Source organism: Lissotriton helveticus, chromosome 3_1, assembly GCF_964261635.1.
Source record: "Lissotriton helveticus chromosome 3_1, aLisHel1.1, whole genome shotgun sequence".
NCBI lineage: Eukaryota > Metazoa > Chordata > Amphibia > Caudata > Salamandridae > Lissotriton > Lissotriton helveticus.
In genome coordinates this window covers 1,594,429,622-1,594,443,376 of record NC_136061.1, presented here as the reverse complement: position 1 = coordinate 1,594,443,376, position 13,755 = coordinate 1,594,429,622, and the positions used below count along the sequence as shown (strand labels likewise).

Genomic DNA, 13,755 nt, shown 5'->3' with positions numbered 1-13,755 from the left:
TGCCCTGAGTTCTTGTGTGAACCATGGGGCAGAGGGTTTTAGTCTGCGGGAAGTAAGGGTATGTAATGGGGCGATTTTCTCTATGGCGGTTGTAAGGTCTTTGTTAAGTGTGCGCACCGCTGCGTCAAGATCGTCCGGTAGTGGGTTGAGACTGTTGAGGTATTTTTGCTCTAGGGCCGTTAATGAAAGCTTGTGCCATTTTCTGCCTTGTGTCCTAATGGCGAATACCTGTTTGCCAATTGGGGCTAAGGGAACCTCAAAAGGTATTAAGTAATGGTCAGACCAGGTCAGAGGTAAGGGGGGGGGGGGTTTAAGTTTCTCGTAGTTTGAAAAGATAAGGTCAAGGGTGTGCCCGGCGGTATGAGTGGGGCCTTTTACCTTTTGTAGCAGATTTAGGTTTTGCATAGATTCCAAGAGCTGAGAGGCACGGTTGCAGCTGCTTATATCCACATGATGGTTGAAGTCTCCCAATACCATGAAGTGAGGGTGTTTAAGGGAGAGATCAGCCGTGACTGCCAGTAGCTCTAGAATGGCCGGTTGGGGAGTGTTGGGGGGGTTATAAACCAAGATCCCGGAGCAGATGGCGGTGGTGGAGTCCGTGATTGAAAAATAAAGGGCTTCTATAGGCTTGATATTTGTAATTTTCCTAGAAGTAATTTTCAAGTGATTCTTTAGGATCACAGCGATTCCTCCACCAAGTTTGGAGACTTCACGGTTTAATCCAGTGAAGCTGTACCCAGTAGGAATTGCTAGGGCAATGTCAGGGTTGGAGGAGTCTTTGATCCAGGTCTCAGTTAAGAATAGTGCGTCCCAGGATGTGGAGGACAATAAAAGCCAGATGTCATTGGCATGGCAGGATAGTGAGCGGCAGTTCACTAATCCCATGGAGTAGGTTTTGGTGGGAGGGGACATATTGTTTGCGGATTTGCGGGGGTGGGTCCAGTCGGGGCATAGAGAAAAAGGGCAGTTTAGGCATTTGTGAAGAAAAGGGCTGGATAGGGGGAAGTTGCAAGACGTAGGAGATGAACAGGATGTCTTACCAAGGTCAAGGAGCTGTGTTCTGGTCCATGTTAGTCTCTGGGCGGGGAGCGGACTAACAGCATGAGCTGGCGTGGACGGGCGCAGACGGGCTTGACTTAGGCGCGCCTTCGGCGCGCAAACGACGCGCCCGCTGCGCTCTTCCGCTGCGCGTACGAAAAAAGCACATAATTTATGTTGATTGGGACATCCAGGGGGGCGTGGCTTCAAAAAAGGGGCGTGGCCATCAAGTGTGCCGGTAATGGCAGCAAGAAGTTGTTTGATGATATTCCCACCGCAGCGCTAAGATCTGCTGCGCGGGCTTAGTGAAGAGCATTACATTTTCATCAAGCACAAATCACAAAAATATTGTGTTATGGAAATAATCACAATGTTGAACATTTCACATAATGTGAAAACCAGGAATCGTGCTAGATTTTATCAGTGTAACAAAGAATTGCACACGCCTATTTCATCATAATATTGATCGTGTTTTCTGAAGTCAACATAGGCCCATAGTTTTCTCAGCGCTACAGGAAAGACACTATTGGCAGAATGATAGAACATCATTGTGAGTTTTGCCAGGTTGTAACTACATTGCCAAATTCTGAAACAATACATTGTATTGACAACATGCTTTCAGGGAAAACCATACTTTACGATTGTAAATAAAGCACATCATCATTTTTTATTGACAAGGTTCAGGTTTAACATAATACATTGTTTCTTAGCTGTTTCAAAGCTGTTTCACAAATTGGGAGACTTGAAACTGTATCCTTGCAACATTTTTTTCTGATCAAGACTTCATGCATCCTATATTCTTCTGTGATTTTTATGTAATGTAAAATGTAGTGTAATAGGCTATATGTAGAGCGCAACTGTCATTCCGAAGAGCATCATGGCGCTGAGCGGAACCCAGAAAAGGAGGCACAACTGGTTAACTGCTGGCGGTAAGAAGGAGGCATCATATCAGAGTTTTGCAAAGAGCATCTGATGCAGAGAAAATCCAGGTTTTTAGGGCTTTCCTAAAGAGGGTCTCGGGTTTGGTCTGGCGGAGCTGAAAAGGAAGTTTGTTCCATGCCTTAGAGCAAATCACTGCGAGCGATTTTCCTCCCTTCGAGGCTAATCTAAAGGCTGGTTTTTCCAACAGATTAGAGTTTGACGACCTTAGACTCTGAAAGGGAGTGTACGGCATAAATCTGGTTCGAAGATATTGAGGTCTCAAGGAGTGGAATTCCCTAAAAGTAATAATGAGGACCATGAACAGGACAGGTTTATGGATTGGCAGCCAGTAGAGTGTTTCTAAAGCTGCTGATGCAGATGACCTCTTAGGCCATCTCAGCACTAAACGTGCTGCAGCATGCTGGACCATTTGAAGCTTATGTAGGAGCGACTTATTGGCACCTGCATAGATGCTGTTACAATATTCAATCAATCAATCAATCAATCAAGAATTTGTAGAGCACACTACTTACCCGTGAGGGTCTCAAGGCGCTGGGAGAAAAAAGGGGGGGGGCGCTACTGGTCTGGACGTGATTAAGGCGATGCCAACTGTCTGTCTGGCTGAAACGGGAAGCAGATCACATTTCTTTTTAGAGTATTTATAATATGAAAACAGGTGCCAGCAACTGCCAAAGATTGCTGATTAAAAGAAAGGGTGGCATCAAATTGTACTCCCAGGTTTCTAACCATGTTCACAGTGTTTGGGGGAGGGGTAGTGTTTGCTGGCCACCAGGATATGGGAGAGAAGGAATTCTCTTGGCCTATTGGTAAAATTTCCGTTGTTACAGAGTTACACTTGAGGTGGTTTGAATTCATCCAGCTGAAAGTAGCAGTTAGGCACAGGCATAGGTGTTCCTCCGTGACACCAAAGGGGATGATGGACGGAGCGTTTGAGCAAATCAAACACTCACCCCAAGTCAACTGATCTGGGTTTAATTCATCATCATTCTTTAGCTCACTCCACCACCCCAGCTCAGACATGGCCACATGCAAATCAGTCTGACCCTGTGCCTCATGGGAACAGTCCAGCCCGAACTGCTAAGCCATGTCTTCCCTGGACCGGAAACAAACAACCGTTTTTATTAAGTCAATCTACATTGAAAATGAATAATACCAGCCACTCAGGCCAATATTACAGCTTGTGTAGCCTGAAATAGTCTGAATTGTCTCACTTGTAGGAGAACGATGGTTAGGTGTTATTTTGGTATTATCATTGGCAGCGCTGGCAGCATAGGGCAGCACTCTTCGAAGACCGGCTCCGGCACTTACATTTTTTTTACAAATTAGTCACTGTCCTCTGCAGTCCCTTCCGGGTAGGGTGCCCCCACCCCTTTAGCGACAGAGGCCTTTGAGCCAAACTAAGGTCTCAGCACTTAATCAATTTGAGAGCTGGCTACAACCTTGATTGAGAAATGAAAGACATGGACTAAGAAGAAAAGATGGGGCAAATAGAGAGTTATAGCATATCAATGTGGAACGTATCCTAGCAGAATATCATATCCAAAGTAGTATGTTTCACAAATATCATGGGTAACTTCACTTCTCACCTTCATTACATTCAGTGGTGGCGGGCACAGGTTAGAGTGGTGGGCGGTGGGGTGAGGCGTGGGCAGGGTGGGGTAGGGGTCGGTGAAGTCCACATATGATGCTTCGCTTACGCAGCGAGCACAAGGTAAGTGGTTTTATTTATTTTTTTATTTAATTTAACTTATTCCTTTGTATGTCGACTTCCCAGACCCCCGCACCGCCCCGCCCCACCTCACCGCTCTTACCTGTGCCGGTCACAACCGATTCCATTGATAAACATTAAAATGAAACTGCACCTGAGCAGAGCAATTGTAAAGGTAAATGAAGAATCCAAGATAGAGAAAGTGAATACTCTGTATTCACTATTTCTGTTTTATTGCTGTTTAAGCAGAAATTTAATACTCGATTGAGCGTGTCTTCCTGGGACTAATCCTTGCCTGGTTGATAATATGATTGCAGCTATTTTTAATGGTTTTCTGCATTTCCTTCGTTTTCATGCATGCATGTTTCTGTTTTTTTGGAGTAAACTGGGACCTATTTGTGTACTATGAAGTAAAATACTTCACAATCAGGTATCCTTATTGTGGGCGCTGTTTGACAAATTCTATACAACAGTCAAACAACAACGACAATATTCTCAATGGGGAAACAGTGCGATAGGTCACCTCTGGTTCTTTCACTGGTTTGTTTGTTTACAAAAACACCCTCTTTCTTGTATTTTCCTTCAATAACATATTCCACTGTCAGGAGCACTGCCTCTAGGTAATAAATCCAAGGCCAATATTGAGTTTGTGCTATCCAGAGAGACATTCAGATGCAGAAATGATGAATGTCAGACACATGAATAAAAGATGAAAATGTTCACTTTCATTAAGTATATATTTTTCTATCGACTTATACCTTCATAGCCAAATTCTCACCTTTAAAATATGAGCTGTACCTTTTATTTATTTTTATACATTCGAACCTATTGTCCAAAAATGGGTATCAACAGGAATTCCGAACTTTAGATTTAACGGAAGAGCCATTTTTAGGTCTGGCTCAAAGTTACTACTGTCTAACCTTTTGTTGACAATAATTGAAAGTACCCGTAGCGTGGGCTTCTGTACACCGAGCAGACTGCTTTGACTGTGCCTCATGCTATTGGCTGTTTGGTGTATCATTCTGCCTTCTTCCACTGGAATGCATTGGAATTTTTGCTTCTTTTCCCCCAGAATTGGCAAAGCCAATATGCTTGATTTAAATGTGCTTAACACGTGTATCTGTAGGTCTTACCAAACTTTCAGTGCATTCCTTCCCTGAAAAGATCAGAATTTACTACAACGTAATAATTCACCATTGTGAGAAAATATTACATGTAAGTAAATTATTTAGCAAGTATAAAACCAAGTACTGTTAAAAGCAAAAGCATATTTACCCTCTTAAAATGTTGTGCATGTTGTAGCTTACGTTAGACACACCCACACACATACAGACACACACAGATACACCACACACAAATAGATGTATGTATCAGGCCATGGAGGCAGAGCTGCTGGCAAGTGCTGTGTTTATTTGCGCAACGCACCCGTGTTGCTGACCTGCCCTGACCCAGTAGCATGTCTTCGATAAACAGCCCTGGCAACTAACAATGTTGGTAAGTGATGGACTGAAAGACCCCGGGAGAGCGGAATCTGAGGCTATAGACATAATAATGGCTTTAAAACACAGGAAAGCTTTTAGATCGCATGTTTCTGGCTAAAACGTCAATTTTAGAAATTATGTGTGCCCTCCACAAGACAACTTGTGCTCTCTAAAACAAGCATACGTTGAAGTGACACTTTTTTATTGCACTCTGAGGGGTGTTTTGTCGCATTTCACACTGATGTCAGTTCGGCTATGTGATATCATTAGCTAATTTTAGACTTTTGCACGCATTACGTCCCATTCTGGGACTTGAAACTTCAGCTAAATCTTTTAAAGAATGTATTCAAAAGTTCCACAATACAGTCTGGGGACACTCGCTAGTTTTTCTGCAGAACATGTTTAATATGAGAAATAAGGGGACTGGTACCCCAGAATTTACTACATGTATCATCCACCACCTATCAAGTAACAAGGATCTGTGTGCTTATTTTTGTACTGTCTCTTGGGACATTTTCATCCTGGCTTTGGGCAAAAGAAGGGTTTAAACTGAAACTGTAATTGAAGGTCTTGAGGCATATTGACTAATGTTTCACGCAAGGCTGAGCAGCAAGCAAAGTTGATACGCTGCATGAAACAGAGAGTGCAAAAATGTGCCATATTTACTAAGGTATGGTGCATTTCTGCTCCCTCTCAGCGTTGGAGCACTCTAAGCTGCCTAGCACCAATGCACACTTCCTTGTGCCGTGTGGCAAAAGTGACTGCTGTACGGGCAGGATTGTTTTTGTGCAGGAAGCGATACCTAAATAAATCTGGGCCTGAGTGGTGATCGCAGACCTTTGTGTTGGCATTTATATAGCTTGTGTGGTCAATTATAAAACCAGAGGTATCCAGTGCTTATTCTCTGAAACACTGAGTGCCAGTTCACAAAGCTCTGCTCAGAGGACAGCAGTCAACATTATTAAATATTGGCATGCTGAATGCTAAAAGTGCGTAGTGTTGAATTCACATCAGGCCACTTTAATCCCCTTCCAAACACTCCCTGCCCCTTTATCTTACTCTTCCTGGTTCCAGCATTCACTCTTGGTGACGGTTATCTTTCACTTGCTCCTCCTTTCTGACTTGTGTATTTTCCCTCTCTTGCTCTTGGTCAGTATCTGATGAGGAAAATACGTTATTATTCCAAAAAATGAATGCCGGTGGGGTCCAGCTACAACCACATGCTCAAATTAAGCACTGGAGGTTTCCTCAGATCAATTTTTCGATAGTGCCTAACAGCTTTAGGTATATAATGCTCTGTTGTTTTCCTTGTAGAAATACTAGTTACCGAGTAGGAAATAGCTGTATGTATGTATAATGTATACACTAAAATTGTTACAAAGTGCAAAAGGAGTTAAAATCATACTCAAAGGAGTTGGCACTTATCATTCCACTGTATATTCGTGCCTAACCACACAAATTCAAGGTTTGATTGGTACACGAGGGGTTCACTGACTGAAACCCAAATGGAGATAGCCCTAGGAAAAAGGGCATCTTGAGAGATTATCCTTGTAGGAGAAACATATTATAATGTGTGGAGCGAAATAGGATTTTGTTGTGTGACATTTTGTAAAAAAACGTGGAATTAAGCAAAATTTCATCTTTTTGTAGGACCTCATGTGAACATTTATGTGACTCCTGAAGGTCAAACGTCACATGATCTACTATCAAAGGGGTTGGCTCAGGAAGAAGTGTCTCCTGCAACATATTGTCTACTGAAACTAGCTCTTGTGGAAAACAAATTGTGCACAGTTTCACAACCATACAATTTGTGAAATGTATTGAGTTTTATATTATGCAATGTTGGCAAATTTCCCTAATTAATTGAATAGGTGTACAATAAATGCAGGGGAATTGTTTACTCCTTCTAGTCTCATCACCGCCATCATGGGGTACCAAATTGAACACCGTTGAAAAGCATATAGAGCTTTCTCTACCTACTACGACAGAATCTGTGAGGGCAAGATGCATGCTCTCCATGTACCCGGTCCCCCCTGCCCACCACACATGCTGTTTTTGATGGCAATTTATTCCAGATTCACTCATAGTCTGAATATGTTGAGTTAGGACCTTCCTACGGAGGAAGCATCCCAGTGCATATCGCCCTCCTCAATAGACAGGACTTAGTATATAGAGCTGCATATGCCTTGAAAATATTTGCAAGGGGCATCACATAATAATGGGAATCACTACTGAAAAGAGTGAATCTCTTGCCTTCTCCCTGGGACTTGCGAGCCCCACACATTTCACAACGTTTTGCTGTGTAGACCCTCTCTACAGACATTGGCTGGTCTCCCTACCAAGGACCACCACTCATTCTGGTTTCATTCAGTGAACCCCTTGAGACACCAACCCAAACCTGGTATTTATTTGTTTGTGTACAAATGTGCAGTGACAAGGTCAATTTGTAACAACTTTCTGTATGAGTTGCTCTACGCATGCATTCCATGGGATTTAGTTGTGGACACTTCAGAGTAAAGTGTCAATGGTGACCACTGGCATGGCGCTCTCCATTAAACCACAGCAATACACGCCATTGATGGCTTGTATTACTTCTGCTCAATCCATTTGGTATAAATACAGTAGACCTCAGTCGCGGCCACTGCAGTGGTGGGGCCGGCTGGGGGGGGGGATTTCGAGAGACGACCATGATGGAAAATGTATTATTTATTTAATTTTCCCTTGTGGTCGACTCTTGAAATCCCCCCTCTAGCCCCCCCCCCCCCTCCCAGCCGGCCAAACCGCTCACCGCTATTACCTGCAGCAGCTACGGCTGGTAGACCTTCAAAGGCTGAAGTGATGAATTCATCATCAATGAATTAGTTCTGGGATCTCTAGGTTACACAGAAATCTCTGAAGCAGGATCATTTACCCACTGAGCTATCTGAACAAAAGCCTCCCTTTCTATTTTTGTCTTCTCTTAGGATTTTCTCTTTCACTAACCTCTGACATGCTAAGGTCAAGAATGAGTGCAACATGCCCTGGTTAATATTTAATGTACATGTAAGACTTCGGAAATTGCAATAGTAGGAGTTCGTGCCTGATTTTCTATTTTTAAAAATTCACGTGGATTAGAGCAAAGTGTGATAACCGGCAGCTGCAACAGCTTGATCCCACAGCAGTACATTGTCATATATGGATAGGTTTACCGCATGAATAGCCACGTACAGAATTGGAAGTTGAGGCCATAAATCTTTTTGACAAGCTTTGATCTAACCATGTTTTCAAGGGCTCGTTGAACAAACTGGAGCTTCTTGACAGCCGCTGGTGCTGCTGAAATGTAAACACGGTTGGGCAGAGTAGGTCGCCTGCCTGGCGTCAACTGTCCCAGCTCTACTGTCCTTTTACAGGTAAAGACCGGTGACACCATCTGCAGTGAGTGAAGTGCGGCCAGGTTTTGCTCGAGTACAGAATCCAAACTAGTCTCTCATGATGTTGTATATAAGTTTATAAGTGTTGCTGCCTTGTGCTGTAGCTTGCATTGCCTTAACAGGCCTCAATGCCTGTAAGATTCCAACACAAATTTCACAAAATATTTAGAAGGGACCTTTCTCGGTTAGTGCACTACATTGTGCTCACTGTCAATGCCTTACATCTCAGTTCATTGGGTAATTTCACAATATCTGCCACATTACGTACTTGATCAACATTTTAGGACAAAATAACCAAAATTAAGATGATAAAAAGGCCCAATAATACATTGTTAGAGTTCCAGCCTGCAATATTTGTGGACAAATTAGATTCCTCACAGCATACATTGTCAGCAGTGGGCGTACACATTTTTTAAGTTGCCTTCAGGCAAAGTAATGGGACAAACCATCTCGTATTCACACATTTATTCTTTGCAGTGCCCTCTACTCACAGATGCTTTGAAAATTCCCACTCCACACCCCTCCTCATAAACCTTGCAGGTCTACCGAATCTATTACCTTATTCCCGCAGGAGATTTGCAGGATTGTTATTCCATGCTTCCCTATAACCTACCCAAGGGTCATTCAGGAGCTGGAAACGCACTATCACTGGGGAAGAAATATAAATGTTGCCCTGGGCAAAATCAGCCGAAGTACAGAAATGGTGCATAAATTCACTTAGTTTGAGGTTTCAGACTTCATTAGTGAAGTAAATACTGAGCAGAGCCTTAATTATCAGTAAAATTCATCAGGTACCTACATAAAAAAGCAAGTTATAATAACAATAGTTTGATGCAGGAAAAAAAACACAAATTGCAAATTATATCTACATCTTTATAGCATAAAATATTTTCTTCAAGCTAATACGTGGTCAATGAACTTCTCAACTCCCTGACCCCCATCCCTCCTCGACTTGACCAAAGGCACTTCCATTACTTCTGGCAAAGCTCTACTATAGAATGAGCTACAGCCTCAACAATACACAGATGAACCAGGTTGTCTATCAAGGTCTTGACTTATTGATTTGATTTATATATTGGCTGAGTGACCAATTCCCTCAGGGTTGCATGATGGGCCTGAGTGGGTCAGTCTGAGCTCCCATTGTGTGAATACACAAAGCCCAGCGGTCACTCTCCCCAGATGTGCCCAAAGGGAAACAAAGAAATACAAAGATTGGTAAAAAGCAATAGAACCAGCATTACAAAAATGGAGAAAAAGATAAACAGTGTCATAAGTTTACTTAGGCCCGAGCACAAACACCTCCATTTTACATACTCACGTTTAATCTTGATATCTTTTAAAGAATAACTTTTAACACAAATTTGGTTGTGCACCCATATGGGATAACATTCTCAGAAATGGTTTTGCTTACACGTACACTTCCTCGTAGGCACATTATCAGGCCTTAGAACACCTTGTACAAGGACTAGGTACATTGAGCATTTTTGTTTGTTGTCTGTTTCGCATCAGTTCTGGTGGGATAGAATCAACAATGACAGCTGGACCGCGCCTAGGCACAGAAAAAATTGATCCATTTCATTATATATACTGGACCAAGTCTTTGTCTAGGCAGAGGAACATTTCAATGGATTGTTGAGGTCACCTCATGCTGGAATTCTAGAAAAACTGAATCCAGTTACTATCCTGAAAAAAGACGGTGGCATGTTCTGCACCAAGACTGGCTACCAGATGACACACAGTCACCACTCTAAAGTATGCTGGCAGACTGGTACATCTCATGCTTTCCAGGATAGGCAGGGCTAGGTAGGAGTGTAATTATATGTATTCAAATAATCTAATGCAAGCACGCAGTGGTTGAATTGTTCATTTTGGTCGCCATTCTTATAGCACTGATAATATTGTTTTACTCTATTCTATTAAACATTGCAACACACATATTTTACTCAAGAGTAAAATTGCTTCAATAAACATTTTAAATGCCAATTCTTTTACTTCTTGTGCCTCCCTTTGGGCCTGCCTGTGTTACTAACAAAAAGGTAGGATCTGTTTCCATGGTTTCCTTGAGGAATCAGGGTTGTTATGTTCTGAGGTTGCACACACCATATGGTACCATGTAACCATGTAAGGTTTAGTGGTTAAGATGCCTTTTTGGAAGACAGATCTCTTAGAGTCTTTGAGGGTGAGTCCGTGTCCTCCAGCAGACCTCTAAAGTGCGGTGTTCCGCAGGGCTCATCTCTGAGCCCCACACTCTTCAACCTGTACATGAGACCACTGGCTGAGGTCGTCTGTCCTTTCGGGGTTAAGATCATCTCTTATGCGGACGACACGCAGCTGGTGGTCTCACTGGCGCAGGAGGCAAACCGGCCTGCATCAGGTGGGCTCAGAGAATGCCTGGAGGAAGTGAAGACCTGGATTCTTCATCATCCCTCAAGTTGAATGGGGACAAAACTGAGCTGATGCTCTTAGGCCCCTCAGACCTCGGCCTCCCCCCGTCCTTGTGGCCTCAGTGTCTGGGTCCCCCTCCAGCCTCCAAAAACAAAATTAAGAGCCTTGGAGTGTGGCTGGACAGCTCCCTGTCCTTCAACGTTCAGGCCACGAAACTATCTGCCACCTGTTTTGGCATCTTGAGGATGCTAAATAAAATCTTTCCCCTCCTTCCCATGGAGGCCAAACAGGTGGCTATACAAGGTCTCATACACTCACGCATTGACTTTAACAATGTACTCTATCTTGGAGCCCCAGAGTATACCCTGCACAGACTGCAGATAGTGCAGAACAGCGCAGCGCGTTTACTGCTCAAAATCCCTCGTAGACAATCAGCGAGGGCCGGCCTGGTCAGCCTTCATTGGCTACCGGTTCGGCAGAGAGTCCTCTTTAAGGCAATGTGCATAGCCCACCAAGCGTTCTGGGACACTGGCCCCAGCATTACCCGCGACCTAGTTACCCACTACATCCCCAACAGAAGTCTTTGCTCCAGCCAGACTTCTGGCAGTGGCTCCGAGAATAAAAAGATCCCGATCAGGCGGCAGGATGTTCGCCTATAATGCGTCCAGAACTTGGAACATCCTGCCACTGCATCTCAGAGCCAATCCCAACCTTTCTGTGTTCCGCAAACAACTAAAGACCTTCCTTTTTAATTCCCCTCTTTAACCACAGCTTTCTTTCTCCTCTGTTCTCTTGTAGGTTCTGGTTACCCTAGCGCTTGGACGTCTCCGGGAAGCAATTCGCGCTTTACAAGTTCACGTCTATTCTATTTTATTCTATGGTGCACTGTGAGCTAGCCAGGAATTTGGTCAATATATTCTGTTGGTATGCACAGACTCAGTCCAACATAGTTTTGACACTTATGTTACCCAACGAAAAGTTGTACTGAAATAGTAGAAACCGTACAACAACAGTTCAACCGATGTTACATTGATTATATGAATGTATGATGATATATCATACATACTCTACTATACCCTCTGCCAGATCTCTTGGGACAACCCAACTCGCCATACCTGTGTGTGGTATATCAGGAAGCCAACCTGGTGTAGAGCAGGCTACCCTCCTTAGGAGGAGATTAGAGTCCACAGGAATGCATATCAGTCAGAGGCAAACATTCCAGGATAATATGTAGAAGTGCTCCTCTGCCAAATGTGGCTCAGCGGTGGTTCTAGTAATAGAAGTGCTGTTCCGATTGCATTGTGTCAGAGGTGCAATGCTGATGTGATTGTTTATCTTTCCAATTCAGAGCTATCTCAACCTGGATAACTAAAGCAAGGGTAATGTGCTCAGTGTCCCTTAGCCTTGGATAGAGTGTAAAAATGTCATGATACAACACTTACCAAGAAATGTGATGCAAGCAAAATACTTTCTAAGTATCTTATCATCTACGTGCAAAGCATGTAAAAAGTCACTGGCTAAAAAGATGTCAAGTTTGAACGCAAAGTTTTATGACAGCAAAGAAATCTGAGGCACAGTCGTTTCAAACCAAGCATTTCCTCCACTTTTAAATTGGGGTGGAGGGTAGGGGGCTGAACTGTGCATTTAGATGCACAGAGGATCCATGATTTTACAGGGGCCAAAGCCATGCTGGTTTACCGCAGGGTGACTGTTCTGTCAATCTTTAAATATGGCCCTTAGTAATTTCTCATTAATATAAGGACTTTGGTTTGTAGGTTAATCCCCCATTACCACTTTGATTGTTTTACATTGTGCTCACGTTAGCTAAGATTTCTGGCCTGGATAAGCTATTAAGCAATTAAGCCCGTGACATTTCATGAACACAAAGCCAATGGTGCTAAAAAAAAGCAGTGGGACGGATCTGTCCTACTATGAATGTTAGGGGTTAATTATCAAGCATCTGTGGTCCCTTCTTGGGGAGAGGCAGAGAATCTGCCAGCCCATTATACTGATAAAAATTAGCAGTTGACAGAGTTTCAAACTCTGGGCTCATAGTTGGTTTGGTGACGTTGCCTGGATATCTCATGCAAATTTGTGAAGGTTGTAGTTTCCCATCTTTGCACAACTTTACTTGCAGGAATATTTTTACCAGAAAAATATATTTTGCCAGAGGTTTGGGGGCACCACACAAAATGGTGCAGGAGCAACACAACTCAAAAATTAGATTCATGAAGCCACACAAGGCCATCTTGCATGGCCCTAAGTGGCTTCATAAATCTTGAATAATGCAACACATTGTATTACTCTGTGCCAGAGAGGCATTTTCATGTGTATTACGTGGGTGTTCCCATGCAACATCCAAGGATTTTGCGCATTCCCATATTTGCCAGAAGTGGTAGCACTGGGAATGCACCAAAAACCTATGTTTCCCCAAGTGAGGCGTAACAAGGAGAAATAGCTTTATTTCTCCTCGTTCTACCTCTTTTAATGATTGCTGCATTCTGCAGGACACTGAGAAAGAGGAAAAAGCCTCAGGGGATTGTTTTTGTGCAGGGAGGTCGCCCCTCCTTACAATGCAGGCACCCTTGGTGCAAAGGTGCCTGCATTAGTGCTATGCGGACAAAAGGGAGCCAGTGCAGGGGCAAGGCTGAAATGAACTGTATTGTCATAAAAATGGCACATGCCTACCAGTTTCATGTCTTGTTTTTTTGTGAGAGGATTTTGAGATTGTGAGAGAACCCTGATGGGGCTGTGGTGTAAACCGGTACCCGGGGCAGCTGCTGCTTGGATT

At 43.4% G+C, this 13,755-nt stretch overlaps 1 protein-coding gene across 1 annotated transcript in view; it reads right to left on the bottom strand.

Moving 5' to 3' along the window:
• Positions 1-9,148, bottom strand: part of DRD2 (dopamine receptor D2) — a 1,149,771-nt gene extending 1,140,623 nt beyond the window's left edge. The window contains exon 1 of the mRNA XM_078682355.1: positions 9,138-9,148. The gene's annotated coding sequence lies outside the window, so the exon portion shown is untranslated. The remainder of the gene's footprint in view (positions 1-9,137) is intronic.
• Positions 9,149-13,755: the final 4,607 nt, after the last annotated feature.